This window comes from Phyllobates terribilis, unplaced genomic scaffold (genome assembly GCF_046119375.1).
Source record: "Phyllobates terribilis strain yellow unplaced genomic scaffold, ASM4611937v1 Scaffold_1__5_contigs__length_1240528914, whole genome shotgun sequence".
NCBI classification, from domain to species: domain Eukaryota; kingdom Metazoa; phylum Chordata; class Amphibia; order Anura; family Dendrobatidae; genus Phyllobates; species Phyllobates terribilis.
In genome coordinates, this window is record NW_027362761.1 from 57179994 (window position 1) to 57198940 (window position 18947).

Genomic DNA, 18947 nt, shown 5'->3' on the forward strand with positions numbered 1-18947 from the left:
ATTTGGCTTTTATCCTAAGTCATATTGCACAACTCGTTAGAGGGTTGATTGTGACTTGTAGGATTGATGCTTCCAATAGGTGGCGCTATAGAGTTCAAGTCCTCTTTTTCTCTGAAGAGGCAATTTGCATTTTAGATTATGCTGTAAATTTTTCTTTACTTTACGAGCCAATAAAGCTCCTGCCCTGTCTCCCATAGCGTAGAACTTAGTTTTGCATTTTTTCATATTATTTTCATGTGTGTAGAGTCATTTTTTCCCTAATATGGCCAATGTGGAAGCTTATTCTTTGGAGAGATGAGTTTTATGGATTTTTTCCAGTGAGGAAATCTGGGATAGTATGCCTTTACTATCATCTTCTCTTTTTCTTTTAGCTAAAGCAGCCATCTTTAGAAATACTCCTCTAATGTATGGCTTATGTGCCAACCATAGAGTTTCATCTGACACCATTTCATTATCGTTAATTCATAATAACCTTTAGATCTTCCACAATGGTGTGTCTGTTTTGTGTAGAGTTCAATACATAAGTATTTAGGCACCATGGGGGAGAGGGGTGTTAATGGGTAAGAGGGGTATTTCTTAGATATTTGGAAGAACACAGGGGCATGATCAGACCATGTGATGGAGCCTATCTCTGCACACACACAGTTAAAGCTGCACTCTCTACAATAAAATAATCCATGCCAGAATATGTTGTGTGCCTTGGAAAAAAATAAGTGTAATCTCTTTCATTAGCATGATGGTAAAGCCAAATATCATGCAAACATTCTTCAGCAATCATGTCTCCTAATTCCACATGTCTCAGGTGAGATTTAGAAAAACAGTCTAGCGAATTACATGTTGGTATATTAAGATCATCGTGCACACCCAAGATATAGAAAAAGTAGCAAATTTTATTAAACATGATTGGAAGAAAACAAAGCAAGTACACACAAGAAAAACTTTAAAAAACATTGCCAGAGAAAGTAAAAATAACCCCCAAATATTCTTTAACTACATAAATAGTAAAAAAACTAAAAAATGATAGTGTTGGCCCCCTTAAAAATAGTCTGGGTGAAATGGTGGATGAGGATGAGGAAAAAGCCAATATGCTAAATGATTTTTTTTCAACCGTATTTACACAAGAAAATCGTATGACAGAAAACATGATTATTGATAACAAAAATTCTCCATTAAATGTCACTTGCTTAACCCAGCAGGGAGTACGGCGGCGTCTAAAAATCATTAAAGTTGACAAATCCCCGGGCCCGGATGGGATACACCCGCGAGTACTGCAGGAATTAAGTAACGTCATAGATAGACAATTATTTTTAATCTTTAAAGATTCCATAATAACAGGGTCTGTACCACACGACTGGCGTATAGCAAATGTGGTGCCAATATTCAAAAAGGGGACAAAAACTGAACTTGGAAATTATAGGCCGGTAAGCTTAACCTCTACTGTGGGTAAAATCCTGGAGGGTTTCCTAAGAGATGCTATAATAGAGTATCTGAAGAAGAATAACCTCATGACCCAATATCAACATGGGTTTACGAGGGACCGTTCCTGTCAAACTAATCTAATCAGCTTTTATGAGGAGGCAAGTTCTGGACTGGACCAAGGAAATGCAGTGGATGTTGTGTATATGGACTTTTTAAAAGCTTTTGATACGGTTCCACACAAAAAGTTGATACATAAAATGAGAACAATGGGGATAGGGGAAAATATATGTATGTGGGTCAAGAATCGGCTCAGTGATAGGAAACAAAGGGTGGTTATTAATGGAACACACTCAGACTGGGTCTCAGTTAACAGTGGGGTACCACAGGGGTCAGTATTGGGCCCCCTTCTTTTTAACATATTTATTAATGACCTTGTAGGGGGCATACAGAGTAGTATTTCAATATTTGCAGAAGACACTGAACTCTGCAGGGTAATCAATACAGAGGAGGACAATTTTATATTACAGGAGGATCTATGTAAACTAGAAGCTTGGGCTGATAAATGGCAATTGAGCTTTAATGGGGATAAATGTAAGGAAATGCACTTGGGCAGAGGAAATAAAATGTATAATTATATGCTTAATTGTAAAACACTGGACAAAACTGTAACTGAAAAAGACCTGGGTGTATTGGTGGACGACAAGCTCACGTTTGGTGGCCAGTGTCAGGCAGCTGCTGCAAAGGCAAATAAAATAATGGGATGCATTAAAAGAGGCATAGATGCTCATGAGCAGAACATAATTTTACCTCTATACAAGTCACTAGTGCGACCACACTTAGAATACTGTGTACAGTTCTGGTCTCCGGTGTATAAGAAAGACATAGCTGAGCTAGAGCGGGTGCAGAGAAGAGCGACCAAGGTTATTAGAGGACTGGGGGGTCTGCAATACCAAGACAGGTTATTACACTTGGGGTTATTTACTGTGGAAAAAAGAAGGCTTAGGGGTGATCTTATTACTATGTACAAGTATATGAGGGGACAGTACGAAGACCTTTCTACTGATCTTTTTACTCTGAGGCCTGAGACGGGGATAAGGGGGCATCTTCTACATCTGGAGGAAAGAAGGTTTAATCATAATCACAGATGGGGATTCTTTACTGTAAGAGCAGTGACACTATGGAACTCTCTGCCGCATGATGTTGTAATGAGTGATTCACTGTTAAAATTTAAAAAGGGCATGGATGCCTTTCTTGAAAAGTAATATTACAGGTTATAAATACTAGATTCCTTGAAAGGGCGTTGATCCAGGGAACTAGTCTGATTGTCGTATGGAGTCGGGAAGGAATTTTTTTCCCCAATGTGGAGCTTAGTGTTTGCCACATGGTTTTTTTTTTGCCTTCCTCTGGATCAACATGTTAGCCTATGGGTTGAACTAGATGGACTTAGTCTTCCTTCAACCTTAAAAACTATGTTACTATGTTCAAATTAGGCGATAAATACGAGTGCCTGGGTAAAATGACCCAGCACACCCTTCAGTAGGAACAGGTAGAAATTCAATAATTGAAAAATATAATTGATGATATGATATTGGTACCACATACAGTTGCTGTGAGCAGTCACAAAAAATATACACTGCTCAAAAAAATAAAGGGAACACTTAAACAACAGAATATAACTCCAAGTAAATCAAACTTCTGTGAAATCAAACTGTACACTTAGGAAGCAACACTGATTGACAATCAATTTCACATGCTGTTGTGCAAATGGAATAGACAATAGATGGAAATTATTGGCAATTATCAAGACACACTCAAGAGAGGAGTGGTTCTGCAGGTGGGGACCACAGACCACATCTCCGTACCAATGCTTTCTCGCTGATGCTTTGGTCACTTTTGAATGTTGGTTGTACTTTCACACTCGTGGTAGCATGAGATGGGCTCTACAACCCACAGAAGTTGCTCATGTAATGCAGCTCATCCAGGATGGCAAATCAATGTGAGCTGTGGCAAGAAGGTTTGCTGTGTTTGTCAGCGTAGTGTCCAGAGGCTGGAGGCGCGACCAGGAGACAGGCCAGTACACCAGGAGATGTGGAGGGGGCCGTAGGAGGGCAACAACCCAGCAGCAGGACCGTTACCTCCGCCTTTGTGCAAGGAGGAACAGGAGGAGCACTGCCAGAGCCCTGCAAAATGACCTACAGCAGGCCACAAATGTGCATGTGTCTGCACAAACGGTTAGAAACCGACTCCATGAGGGTGGTATGAGGATCCAATGTCCACAGATGGGGGTTGTGCTCACAGCCCAACACCGTGCAGGATGCTTGGCATTTTCCACAGAACACCAGGATTGGCAAAGTCGCCACTGGCGCCCTGTGCTCTTCACAGATGAAAGCAGGTTCAGACTCAGCACATGTGACAGACGTGACAGAGTCTGGAGACGCTGTGGAGAGCGATCTGCTGCCTCAACATCCTTCAGAATGACCGGTTTGGCAGTGGGTCAGTAATGGTGTGGGGTGGCATTTCTTTGGAGGGCCGCACAGCTCTCCATGTGCTCGCCAGAGGTAGCCTGACTGCCATTAGGTACAGAGATGAGATCCTTAGACCCCTTGTGAGACCATATGCTGGTGCAGTTGGCCCTGGGTTCCTCCTAATGCAGGACAATGCCAGACCTCATGTGGCTAGAGTGTGTCAGCAGTTCCTGCAAGATGAAGGTATTGAAGCTATGGACAGGCCTGCCCGTTCCCCAGACATGAATTCGATTGAGCACATCTGGGACATCATGTGTCGCTCCATCCACCTACGTCACGTTGCACTACAGACTGTCCAGGAGTTGACTGATGCTTTAGTCCAGGTCTGGGAGGAGATTCCACAGGAGACCATCCGCAACCTCATCAGGAACATGCCAAGGCGTTGTAGGGAGGTCATACAGGCACATGAAGGCCACACACAATACTGAGCCTCATTTTGACTTGTTTTAAGGACATTACATCAAAGTTGGATCATCCTGTAGTGTGTTTTTCCACTTTAATTTTGGGGGTGACACCAAATCCAGGCCTCCATTGGTTAATAAATTTGATTTCCATTGATGATTTTTGTGTGATTTTGTTGTTAGCACATTTAACTTTGTACAGAACAAAGTATTCAATGAGAATATTTCATTCATTCAGATCTAGGATGTGTTATTTGAGTGTTCCCTTTATTTTTTTGAGCAGTGTATATTTAATATGGAATATATATAATCAGTACATCAAGTACCAGGCAATCAGCACAATAGTATATCCATCATCATGATCTGTTATAAGAAAATAAATATATCAAGACACACAGCACCCATAGTCAAGGTTTAAAGTTAGGTCAGTGTGGCAAATTAGACCAATGTAAGTTACCTGCTAGATGGAGACCGAACGCGTGTCACTGCTGCAAGCAGCTTCGTCAGGGGTAATCTGCGTGTATTACTGATCTCCTTTTAATAGGGGATGCAATTGGTAAACCAGCTGTGTACATTCATTATGGCGTTCTCCAAGAATGCATTAAGGTAATTCTCACTATACAGGTGCGTTCCGCCGATCTGTGGCGGTGGAACGCAGACAAATCAACGCCCAATGCGGTTTTTAAAGTTTCTCTTGTGTGTAGTTGCTTTGTTTGCTTCCAATCATGTTTAATAAAATTTGCTAATTTTTCTATATCTTGTGTGTGAACGACTTTCTTGCCTGCGGTTTTTCTTCTTTATATTCCATTTGACGCGCCCCTGGGCCTACTTGGTGTAGCGTTGCGCACGCGGGGACTACCCGGAGCCGGGCCTGTTGGGGGTAGTAGTCTTGTGGCGGTGACCCGGTCCGTGCCCAGGGAGTCAAACTGTGTGGCTGAGTAGTAGCAGTAGATGTTGGACGACTACGCCACCCGTTGAATGCAGCTATGGAGCTGCTGCTGCAGGGCAGACCGCTGAGGCCGGTGGTACGATTGTGCAGCGTAGATGGTATAACCCCCAATGGGAGGGGTATGGCCTCAGGGCAGCCGACGTGGATGATGGGGGTAGCAGGAACCACTCAGAGACGATGCGGTGTAGTTCAGGGTCTTTACTGGTGATAAAGATAGACCCTCCCGGAGTACTGGCTAGCGATCGGGGCCTGGTCAGTCTTTGAGCAGATGGGATTTCCCCTGGCCAGGCGGAGTTGTAGGCCTCCCCAACTAACTGTACTCTTCTGGCTACCTTGCTAGAGGCGGGTAAAAGTAGCCCACGTCCCTGAGTGTACCGTGTGGTGCTCACCCGTATGGCCGGTGACTTGGGGCCTTCTAGTGGCTTCCGCTCCACGATGGCGGTGCTGGTCCCACGCGTGTGACCGTGCCTTCGGGTTTCTTGGCCAGAGGAGGTGTGGCATGCATAGGATTCCTGACCAAGAGACCTCCCACCTGCTCTCAGACGTAATATCTCTATCACTGTGGCAACCAGACCCCTGGGGTGTCACATTCCCCCCTAGTGAAATTTAGTACTCCGGGACTAAACATATTTTTGTAACATAACAAATTATAAACAGAAACAACGCAATAAAGAAAAACATTAGGATGGTCACGGCGTGTCCGCAACCGGGTGCAACTTTTGAGGAAAACAAAGGTGTCCATTTCACCAAAACAGGGAGACGTAACCAGGTAGGGGTCTGTCCTGCCCCGAGTCCTTATCAGTCTTTTAGTCCGTCCTGGGTTACGCTCCAACTATATACACAAAGGATTCCCGGTAAATCCACCAAAGACTCCTACAAATAACTAGAAACACATAATTATACACAAGCAACAATAAACAGGTAAACATTAATAAAATAGCTTGAACATTTAGATCCTCCACCATACGGGCAACTGGCCTCTAGTGATCCTAGTGGACCTACGGAGCTGGCTGACTGGTCCTGAGCTACAGGGTATAGGAGCTGTCAAGGGTAAACTGGGCAGCCGTCTACGGACTCTTTGGCTCACTAGGGGTATGGCAGGCTCACTATAAGCAGAGGGTTGATTCTCCTGGTCTGCTTGTGTGGGGTCTTCTGCCTCCTGGACCGGCTGTTCTTCCAGCTCTACCTGTGTCTCCGTAGGCACTTGGGATGCTGGTTGGAGGAACGTGAAGACGGGTACCACAACAGCACCATTGACTTGAGTCCAAGACCGAGGGAAGTCTCCGAGCACAGTACTAACCATATCTTCCCTTTCCTCTACGGGTCGAGGGTCTTCTTGTTCCTCTTCAGGGTTCCGTAGCTGTTCGGGACACTTCTTCAGGTGATCCCGGGATACAATGGCTGTGGTTTCCCCTCCGTCTTTACTGATTGTACAGATCTTTGGGTTGTCGTGGCTTGAGGGCAGTACGGTGTACGGGTCCTTCTCCCACTGGTCATCCAACTTGTGGAGCCGTCTTTTCCTCTTCAAGACCTGCTCTCCGGGCACCAGGGGAACAGCGGGAGCATACTGGTTGTAAGTTTTCTCTTGTCTTTCCCTAGCTTGACAGAGACTTCGCTCCACGCTCTCCTGTACTTTCCGGTACTGCTGCTGCCTCTCTGTGTCCCAGTCTGCTTCTGGTGAAGTGTCCTCGGGTGTCAGGACTCCCATCTCCAGATCAACAGGAAGCTTACCAGGTCTTGCCCTCATTAGGTAAGCCGGGGTACAGTTGGTGGAACCTACAGGGATGTGGTTGTATAGGTCCACCAGGTCGGGCAGCTTTTCAGGCCACAGACTACGTTCTTCCAGGGGCAATGTTTTCAGAAGATCTATCACCACCTGGTTCATTTTCTCACAAAGTCCATTAGTCTGCGGGTGATAGGGTGTTGTTCTAATCTTCCGGCAGCCATACAGGGTGCAGAACTCCTGGAAGACTTCCGCTTCAAAGGCAGGCCCCTGGTCCGTCAGCACCTGCTCCGGGTATCCGTGCGGACGGCAGAAGTGCTGCTGGAAGGCTCTAGCTGCTGTTTGAGCCGTTAAGTCCTTGACGGGGACGACAACCAAGAACCGGGAGTAGTGATCCACGATGGTTAACGCGTAGACGTAGCCACTTCTGCTTGGGGTCAGTTTTACATGATCCAAGGCTACCAGTTCCAACGGCTGTCTGGTGATGATGGACTGCAGGGGAGTCTTCTGGCTGGCACGGTCCCTCCTTCTTAGGTTGCATGGGCCACAGTCTCTGCACAACCTCTCGATGGTTCCTCTCATGCCTACCCAATGGAACCGCCCGCACAGCAGGAACACCAGCTTCTTCCATCCGAAGTGCCCAGCTCCGTCGTGGTATGCCTCCATCACCATAGCTGCGTCTCTTCTTGGCACCACTACTTGCCAGATTAGTTCATGCGTCCGGGAGTTAACCATTCTGCGGCACAACTTCCCCTTGTAAAGGAACAGTCGACTCTTCTCGGCCCACAGTTGCTTGGCTTCCTCCGGAGCGTCTGGGTCAAGGCGTGCATCTGGCCGAGTCAGCATCTCCTTTACCAGTCGGACGGCAGGGTCACTGTCTTGCGTCTCCGCCCAGTTGTAATGAGGTAATGGGTTGAACGTAGCGGATTGCTTACTCCTTACACGGTGGGAATACTGGATAGTCCCATGACGGTGGAACGCGGGGAGTTCAACTTCTTCCAGTTCCTCTGAATCTTCCCCTACGTCCGGTAGGTTCGGCATCCTGGACAGGGCGTCCGCGTTGGTATTGGAGCGTCCTGCCCGGTATTTGATTGTAAACTCATAGTTGGACAAGCGGGCCATCCATCTCTGCTCTAGGGCACCGAGTCTTGCAGTGTCCAGGTGTGTCAACGGGTTGTTATCCGTGTACACGGTGAACCGGGAAGCAGCGAGGTAGTGCTTAAAACGTTCGGTGACTGCCCACACCACTGCCAGGAACTCTAGCTTAAATGAGCTGTAATTCTCAGGGTTTCTTTCGGTGGGTCGCAGTTTTCGGCTGGCGTAAGCAATTACCCGTTCCTTCCCCTGCTGGATCTGGGACAGTACGGCTCCTAGCCCGATGTTACTGGCGTCGGTGTAGAGGATAAAGGGCTGGCTATAATCAGGGTACGCCAGGATTTCATCCCCCGTGAGGGCCATCTTCAGCTGGCGGAAGGACTCTTCTTCCAGCTTCTCCCATCTGAAGGGTGGCTTCTGGTTCTTGGCCTTCCTGGACTGGCCTATCAGGAGGTCTTGCATAGGAGCTGCCTTTTTGGTGAAACCGGGAATGAACCTTCGGTAGTAGCCTACCAACCCGAGGAACTGCCTCACTTCCTTTACGCTGGAGGGGCTTGGCCATTCCTTAATTGCGGTGATCTTATCAGGGTCGGGAGCCACTCTGTCAGCACTCACCACGTGTCCCAGGTACTGCACCTTTGGCTTCAGGAGGTGACACTTGGAGGGTTTCACCTTTAGGCCGTAACTTGCCAGAGCTTCGAACACTTCCGCCAGGTGTTTCAGGTGGTCCTCGTAGGTCTTGGAATAGACGATGACATCGTCCAGGTATAACAGGACCGTCTCAAAGTTTCGGTGTCCCAGACAGCATTCCATCAATCGCTGGAAGGTTCCTGGTGCGTTGCAGAGTCCGAACGGCATGCAGGTAAACTCGCTAAGTCCCATCGGGGTGGTGAATGCGGTCTTCTCCCGGTCCGCCTCTGCTACAGGAACCTGCCAGTACCCGCTAGTGAGATCCAAGGTGGAGAAGAAGTTAGCAGATTTTAAAGCAGCCAAAGACTCCTCTATTCTTGGTAAGGGGTACGCATCTTTGTGTGTGATACGGTTAATTTTCCGGTAATCTATACACATTCTCATGGTGTTGTCTTTCTTTTTGACCAAGACTAGTGGAGCTGCCCAGGGGCTACAGCTATCCCTGATTACCCCAGCCTCCTTCATGTCTCTAAGCATCCCCTTGGCGTGTTGGTAGTGTGCAGGGGGTACGGGTCGATGCCTCTCTTTTATGGGAGGATGGTCTCCCGTGGGGATGTGGTGTTCTACCCCCTTGACTCGCCCGAAGTCTAACGGGTGTTTACTAAACACTCTCTCGTACTCTCGAACCACCCGGTAGACTCCCTGTTTCTGGTGGGAGGGAGTGGAGTCAGTACCCAAGTGTAGTTGCTGACACCAATCCTCCATTATTTTCGTAGAGCCGTTACCTTCCTCCGGGTGAGATGGAGGCAAGGGTTCCACAGACTGTATAGAATTTTGGTTGATAGTATATAATTTGGCTAGCGTAGCATACCGGGGCAGGTATACTTCCCTTTTCCCGATATTTATTATACGAACGGGCACCCTCCCATGGCGTACATCAACTACCCCCCGTGCTGTCAAAATGGTGGGCCTACTGTCTGAGTAGACTGGTTCTACCATGGCCTGGTAATCTCTACCTCTCAGACCAATAGCTGCCCGGCACCAAATCATCATTTCACTTTTCGGGGGCATGGCAATAGGGAAAGGGTCACACATTCTTACGCTACCAATCTCACCACCGGAGAGTTCCACCTGTTGCCGTCGCATCAGTGCCCGGATCTCTTTCTGGAGCACTCGCTGCTGGCCGGAGCTGGGGTTCTTGGCAACCTGCTGTAAAATGAAAATCACCTCTGCAAGACAATTTTCAATCACATTAGTTCCTAGAGTTATCTTTGGGTGACTCTCGCGCTTGTCAATGTCTACAATGATCAGTCCCTGTGCTGCCAGTTCGACTCTACCGATTTTAATGGTCATTTCTTTAAATCCGATCTGTGGCACGGGCTGACCATTACTGGCGATGATACTCAAGTCGTCGTCTGGATAGCGGGTTATATCCGAGTCATTCCAGTACTGCTTGAAGAGCACGTACGGGATGGTGGTGACCTGTGACCCGGTGTCCAGTAGGGCACTCATAGGGATGCCATCCAGTACCACAGGCAAGACTGGACGTCCTCCCACATATTTGTCGCGCCAGTTCGATGGGCCTGGTGATCTTTTTCCTGGGGGTTGGCCCTCTACCCCAGGTTGTGCCAGTTTAAAGGACAGTACCTTGCCATATGTCCGGGTTGATTGCAGCGGCGGCAGATAGGTTGTCCGTCCTCGTTGTACCGGTCGCTGGGTCTTCCTCTGGCCGGTGGGGTCCTCCTTGGTCGACGCCATGGGATGTCCTCCGGTCCGGATGCCAGCTGGATCTTCCCTGGAGTGGAAACCTGTAAAGACTGCACAGTTCGGGTTAGCGCAGCAACGCTTTTAGCTAGCTCTTGGACCTGATGGTGCAGGTCCGGAGCCGAGTCATTGTTCAAAGCCTGCGCGTCAGCTCCCACAGGCCCTACCGACAAGGGCGCCACCTCCTGGTGGTAAGCGGTAGTAGGGCGCCTGTGGGTCACAACGCCACCCGGTGCCGGTTCTCGGAGCACCCGGATGGCTCTGTCCTTGAACTGTGCAAAGTCCAGATGAGGATCCTGTAAGGCTATGGCCCGCAACTGGGTTCGGTGGACATTGCAATATAGTCCCTCTATAAATTGCTCGGTCAACAGCCTGTCCTCATTTCCCACGCTGTCAGGGTTGGTCTGCTTAATGGCTCTCAGGGCCTCTTGTAGGTTTAGTGCATAGTCCCTTATACTCTCATGTGCTCGTTGCTTGCACCCATAGAATCTAAGCTTAATCTCGGCTGAGGTGCGGGTATCAAAGGTGTCCCTCAGCCGGGTTAGTATCCCTGCGACAGTCCTCCTCCCAGGTGGCCAGGATTTTACCTCCCTTTGGGCTGCCCCGGTTAGTTGGGCCACCAGGATGCTCACTTTTTGCTCTTCTGTGAGGGGGTACACCTGGAAGAGGCTATCCAGCTTTTCTTTAAAGTCATTCAGGGTATGTGACTCCCCTGAGTACTGGGGTAGCCAGGCTGCTCCCGGGATATAGGGCATGGTGAAAGGCATGACTGCAGCAGCGGTGGCGCTGGCGGGGGTTGAGGCAGTGAAGCTCTCCTCCGTATCCGACATCCTCCTCCCCCCTAGTGGACCGTGGCCTACCTTGCGATGATCCTCTTCCGTAGGCCGCGGCTCCGCAGTGGATCGTCAGGGTCGAGGACCTTCCGTCGCGCTCCTGTGACGTCGGCGTCTGCTGGGCTCCTTCCAGGACCTTACGCAACGTCCGGACGTGAGGCGGGGCTTCAGTTCTCGCGCGCTTTCGGAGTCCACGCCCCTCTTCTTCCCGCGCGGCGTCTTCAAGATGGCGTCCAACGGCGGGAAAACTCCACGGATGGCGGGAAGAAGGCAGAAGATGGCGCCGGATGGCGGGAAAACTTCGCGGATGGCGGGAAGAAGGTAGAAGATGGCGCCGGATGGCGGGAAGAAGGTAGAAGATGGCGCCGGATGGCGGGAATCTTCACCACTGGTAAGTTTGAACAGTCTTTTTCAGGCACGCAGTACCCGGTGGTTGCGGGCACGAAATCCTGCCGACTACGTCAAAAGATGACGCGCCCCTGGGCCTACTTGGTGTAGCGTTGCGCACGCGGGGACTACCCGGAGCCGGGCCTGTTGGGGGTAGTAGTCTTGTGGCGGTGACCCGGTCCGTGCCCAGGGAGTCAAACTGTGTGGCTGAGTAGTAGCAGTAGATGTTGGACGACTACGCCACCCGTTGAATGCAGCTATGGAGCTGCTGCTGCAGGGCAGACCGCTGAGGCCGGTGGTACGATTGTGCAGCGTAGATGGTATAACCCCCAACGGGAGGGGTATGGCCTCAGGGCAGCCGACGTGGATGATGGGGGTAGCAGGAACCACTCAGAGACGATGCGGTGTAGTTCAGGGTCTTTACTGGTGATAAAGATAGACCCTCCCGGAGTACTGGCTAGCGATCGGGGCCTGGTCAGTCTTTGAGCAGATGGGATTTCCCCTGGCCAGGCGGAGTTGTAGGCCTCCCCAACTAACTGTACTCTTCTGGCTACCTTGCTAGAGGGGGGTAAAAGTAGCCCACGTCCCTGAGTGTACCGTGTGGTGCTCACCCGTATGGCCGGTGACTTGGGGCCTTCTAGTGGCTTCCGCTCCACGATGGCGGTGCTGGTCCCACGCGTGTGACCGTGCCTTCGGGTTTCTTGGCCAGAGGACCTGAAATCCCCTGCCGGTCGGTTTCTGCTGCTGGGTAAGGATTAGTCCCCACAGCCTCGGACTCCGGGTCCGGTGGTAACTCTTCAATCAGGGCGAGCTCTACAGCTGCCAGCCCCTGATTCCTTTTAGCACGACTTCCCCAGAGCTCCTGATCTCTCTTTCCTATAGCTGCTTCTCCTCTTCTCTCTGTACTCTTTCTCCCTAACCCTGCCTCAGCCCCAGTTTTATATAGGGGAAGTTCTTCCCCTCCCAGGACTGGGCAGGAGGTGTGGCATGCATAGGATTCCTGACCAAGAGACCTCCCACCTGCTCTCAGACGTAATATCTCTATCACTGTGGCAACCAGACCCCTGGGGTGTCACCAATGCATCTCTAATGCATGACATATGTAGCACCCCTCTAATATACTGCATACTGTGCCCACTATATCCTCTCTTTTTTGGGTATATTAAGATCCCCACAAATAATTATTGGACCTTGAGTCATATTTTTAATTCTCTTAAGTGATTTAGCTAAAAATCTACATTGTGCTTCACGCTTTTGGAGCGTAGATTGCAGCTAATGTGTATATGTTATTATTAGTGATGAGCGAGCACTAAAATGCTCAGGTACTCGTTGTTTGAGTCGAGCAAATTGGAATGCTCGAGTGCTCAGACCGAGTAACGAGCCCAATGTAAGTCTATGGGAAACTCGAGCATTTTTCCGCCGCCCCCCCCATCGGTCTGCAGAGGGCCCAAAATTGCCCAAATCGATGGGAACAGTGCTCAAATGACATGGGAACAGCATGGGAAAGACCCCTGGAAGCATTTATGACTCCCAGGTCAATGCTGTCAACAATGGTGTCAGAGGTATTACTCCACTTTTACAAAAACTAAACCAAAATGTATTTTCCTGGGAAATATGTTAAGGAACATCCTTTCCAGGGTAATGACTTGTATATAAGGCAAAATAAATATAGAAAAACAAAAATGCTCCTCCACACCTTCGGCTATGCTCACACGTAGCGTTTTTGATGCGTTTTCTGGACTTTTGCATTGCTTTCAACCAAGACAAATGCAAAAACCAGGAAATGTCATTTTAACATTTTACAACCTTATCTGGCCATGTGGTGTGTGACACATCATCAGACACATCCTGTTTCATTTATGATGGAGGGACTCTGAAAGTCACGAAACCTATTTTTATAGGGCCATCCAGGGGCCCTTACTATTCTTAAAGGGCCAGCAGTCGGCCCTCGCTATTGTTAGAGAGCCATCAGCCGGCTCTGCTTTGTTGTTCCCATTATTAACAAGTGGGTCTCCTATACTGTTATTGCGTATGCAGTGACAGCAAGGGCTGCCAAAAATTTGGACGCAACCCAATACCCCTTTGAAGAGACATAGAGGAGGGTCTCAGTAAAAAAAATGTTCCCATTATAAAGGAGTGGGTCCCCTATAGTGGTAATGCCCATGCTGTGACTGCAAGGGCTGCCAAAATTTTAGAAAAACCACACTAACAATTTAAAGACACATAGAGCTGGGCCACAGTAACGAATACAACATGTTCCCATTAGAAAGGAGAGGGTCTGCTATTCAGTTATAGGGTATGCAGTGAGTGCAACGGCTGCCAAAATTTAGGAATAACCCTACTAACAATTTAAATACAAATAGAGCTGGGGCACAGTAACGATATGTTCCTATTAGAAAGGAGAGGGTCTGCTATACAATTATAGGGTATGCAGTGAGTCCAACGGCTGCCAAAATTTAGGAAAAGCCCCACTAACAATTTAAAGACACATAGAGCTGGGCCTCAGTAACAACATATTCCCATTAGAAAGAGGGTCTCCCATACTGTTTCCCTATGCAGTGACTGCAATGGCTGTCAAAAATTTGGAGGCACTCCAATGCCCCTAGGAGAGACTTAGAGATCAGAGCTTCTCCTGAAAACAATGTTCCCATTATTAGTAAATGGGTCTCCCATGCTGTTTGCCTATGCAGTGAAGCAACGGCTGCCAAATATTTGGAGGGACTCCAATGCCCCTTGCAAGAGATGTAGAGGTCGGAGGGCCTCCTGAAAACAATGTTCCCATTATTAGGAAGTGGGTCTCCTATACTGTTTGCCTATGCAGTGAAGCAACGGCTGCCAAAAATTTGGAGGAACTCCAATGCCCCTTGCAAGAGGCGCAGAGGTCAGAGAGCCTCCTGAAAACAATGTTCCAATTATTAGGAAGTGGGTCTCCCATACTGTTTGCTTATGCAGTGAAGTAACGGTTGCCAAAAATTTGGAGTAACTCCAATGCCCCTTGCAAGAGACGTAGAGGCTGGAGGGCCTCCTGAAAACAATGTTCCCATTATTAGGAAGTGTGTCTCCCATATTGTTTGCCTATGCAGTGAAGCAACGCCTTCAAAAAATTTGGAGGAACACCAATGCCCCTTGCAAGAGACGTAGAGTCTGGAGAGCCTCCTGAAAACAATGTTCCCATTATTAGGAAGTTGGTCTCCCATACTGCTTGCCTATGCAGTGAAGCAACGGCTGCCAAAAATTTGGAGGAACTCCAATGTCCCTTGCAAGAGACGTAGATATGTTGAAATGGTACATATGGTGGTGATATGGTGGTGGAGGATGAGGATACAGAGAAGGAGGAGGATAAGAGCAAATAGACAAAATCAGTAAGCGTATACCCATGTCTGGGTGTGAAGACAGAGGTGCATGGGAATAAAGTTAGACCTCCCAAAAAAAAGACACTGTATTTGAGTTTATGTTACGGTGCTATCATTCGGTGGTGTTGAGAAGTCTGGCCCAATCCAGCTCTTGTTCATTTTCAAGAGTCAGCCTCTCAGCATTTTCAGTTGACAGGCGGATGCGCCTATCGGTTATAATTCCACCAGCGGCACTAAAATCTCACTCTGACAAAACGATAGAGGCAGGGCAGGCCAGGACCTCCAAGGTGTAGAGAGCCAGTTCATGTCACGTGTCCAGCTTGGATACCCAATAATTGTGAGGCACAGAGGAATCACGGAGGACATTGGTACGGTCGTCAAGGTACTCCCTCACCATCTTCCGCAACTTTTCCCTCCTTGGGAGAGTACCCCGCGATTCAGGGCTTGTGTGATTGGAGGGTCTGAGAAAACTGTCCCAGAACTTTGACACTGTTCCTCTGGCTCTGCTGAATTGCATTTGTGTCTCTCTCACCTGTACTCCTTGGTTGTCACACAAACTGTGACTTCTGCCGCCAGCGTTTACAGATGGGAATTTTTTTAATAATTCCGCAACAAGGGCCTTCTCCTACTGGCCCATTTTATTAGGCCTATAATGCGCGAGAATAAGAGACAGAAAGTTCTCCTTGTAGCATGGGTCTAGAAGTGTCACCAACCAATAATGACTGTCACCCAAAATTTGGACAACGCGAGGGTCACAGGAAGGACAGCGTAACATAAACTCAGCCATATAGGCCAGACTGCGAAGAGGCAAGACTTCCGTGTCCCCACCAAGAGGACAACTGACCATGCTCTACTCCTCATCCTCTTCCTCCTCCTCCCTGTCCTCAGGCCATCTACACTGAACAGATGGTATGACAGTTGTGCAGGTAGTACCATCTATAGCACAGGAAACTAGCTCCTGTTATTTCTCCTCCTCCTCCTCTTCCTTATTGTCACCCAATCCACATTGGGATGTGATGAGGCCGGGCTGTGTGGAATCAGCCTGTATGGTTCCTTGCTACATCTCATCGTGCTCCGCCTGCAATGCATCCTCTTTAATTGTGAGCAGAGAGTGTTTCAGAAGACAGAGAAGCGGGATGGTGACGCTAATTATGGCGTCATTGCCGCTCACCATCTTGGTGGAGTCCTCAAAGTTTGGGAGGATGGTACATATGTCTGACATCCATGTCCTCTCCTGAGGTTTTATCTGTGGAGTCTGACCTGAATACCGGTGGGTTTGTTGATTCTGGTAGTCAACAACTGCCCTCCACTGCTCACAAATCTTTCCCAACATCTGCAATGTAGAGTTACAATGCGTGGGGACATCGCAGATCAATCGGTGAGCTGGAAGCTGCAAACGCTGCTGAAGTACGGCAAGGGCGGCAGAAGCTGTAGCTGACATTCTAAGATGGGCACAGAGGCAGCGTACTTTGACAAGCAGATCTGGCAGATCCAGGTAGGTTTTGAGAAACCACTGAATCACGAGGTTAAGCACGTGGGCCTGGCATGGTACGTATGTGAGCTCGCCTCGCCTCAGACCTGCCACCAGGTTCCGGCCATTGTCACACACAACCATGCCTGGCTGTAGAGTCAGCGGTGTCAGCCACAGATCTGCCTGCTCTTTCAGAGCTGTCCACAACTCTTCAGCGTTGTGCAGTTTGTCACCTAAGCATATTAGCTTCAGCACACCCTGTTGCCGCTTGGCCGCGGCAGTGCAGCAGTGCTTCCAGCTTGTGACTGATGTGGTCATTTCGGAGATGGAGGCTGAAGAGGAGGAGGAGATGGAGGAGCTGTAGAATGTGGGGGCAACCCTGATTGACATAGGGCCCGCAATCCTCAGTGTTGGGAGGACGTGTTCCGTCCCAAGGTCCGACTGGGTCCCAGCTTTCACTATATTAATCCAGTGTGCCGTCAGCGAGATGTACCGTCCCTGCCCACAAGCACTTGTCCACGTGTCCATGGTTATGGGGACTTTCCCAGTAACTGCGTGGTTGAGGACACATCTAATGTTGTGGGACACGTGCTTGTGTAATGTGGGGACGACACACCGGTAGAAATAGTGGCGTCTGGGGACCGAGTACCGATGGTCGGCCACCGCCATCAGGTTCCGGAAAACTTCCATCTCCACGAGCCTAAAAGGCAACATTTCGAGCGCAAGTATTCTCAAAATGTGTGAATTTAGTAGTGTGGCCTGTGGGGCATTGGCTGCATATTTGTGCTTCGGCCCACTTAGTCGGGTGCTTTGCTGCCATGTTCCTGATCATGCTGGTGGTGGTGATCAGGCGGCAAGTTTTGCTACCCCTGCTGATGCTGGCCTGGCAGGTGGTGCAAATGGCCTTTTTGAGGTTATCTGCAGAGTCTCTAAAAAATAACCAGACTCAGAAAGACCTAACAGTTGTACTGGCATCTTCCGTCATGTTGGCGTTACGAGGAACGCTTTCCCGCCTTGTGTCTGCGGCCAGCACACTGCTTCTTCCTGCTTGTTGTGGTGCTATGCCTCTCTCGCCCTGTGTGCTGCTGTCCTTACTCTGTTGGTCCCCCTGCCAGGTTGGGTCAGTTACTATATCATCCACCACCTCGTCTTCCACTTCTGCACCCTGGTCCTCCTCCTCACTTTCTGGCAATTGTGTCTCATCATCATCATCCACCTCTTGCGACAGTAATTGCACTTTCCCACCGTCACCTTCGTGTTACCATGGCTGCTTCAATATTTGAGCATCGCTACACGCATTCTCCTCGCTTGAAGCTGGCCGGGCGAGAGGCCCGAATCTACAAATGGAAAAGTGATATATAATAGAGGTTCCAGAGAATCATCCCTAGTTTTTAGTAAAAGGGGCTGTGCCCTATATCATGATAATAAACTCAATTTGAGCCACGTGACAGCCGCGGGGATTGACGGGGTGTCGGACGGCCGTGACTGGCTGTATAGGAATGCGCATGCGCCGCATACGGCATTGTCATTGGAACGTCCCGATTATGTGATCGGAAGGTCCTGGAAGTTAAAAAGGGACCGAAAACATATGTTAGCAACGCCCCCTGATGAGGCATACGAGCGAAAGCGCGCATTCAGGGTCCTGAGCTGGAGGTCTGCTGCAGTGCCTAACGATTGGTAAATAATTATTCTATCTATTGCCAGACATATTATGGTCAGTGGAGTTGTATGCACTTGCATGTACTTTGGGGATTTAATAAGCTACAGTGGTGGCCAAAAGTATTGGCACCCCAGCAATTCTGTCAGCTAATACTCAGTTTCTTCCTGAAAATGATTGCAATCACAAATTCTTTGGTATTATTATCTTCATTTAATTTGTCTTCAATGAAAAAACACAAAAAGAATTGTCCTAAAGCCAAATTGGATACAATTCCACACCAAACCTAAAAAAGGGGGTGGACAAAAGTATTGGCACTGTTTGAAAAATCATGTGATGCTTCTCTAATTCATGTAATTTACAGCACCTGTAACTTACCTGTGGCACCTAACAGGTGTTGGCAATAACTAAATCATACTTGCAGCCAGTTAACATGGATTAAAGTTGACTCAACCTCTGTCCTGTGTCCTTGTGTGTACCACATTGAGCATGGAGAAAAGAAAGAAGACCAAAGAACTGTCTGAGGACTTGAGAAACCAAATTGTGAGGAAGCATGAGCAATCTCAAGGCTACAAGTCCATCTCCAAAGACCTGAATGTTCCTGTGTCTTCCGTGCGTAGTGTCATCAAGAAGTTTAAAGCCCATGGCACTGTGGCTAACCTCCCTAGATGTGGACGGAAAAGAAAAATTGACGAGAGATTTCAACGCAAGATTGTGCGGATGGTGGATAAAAAACCTCG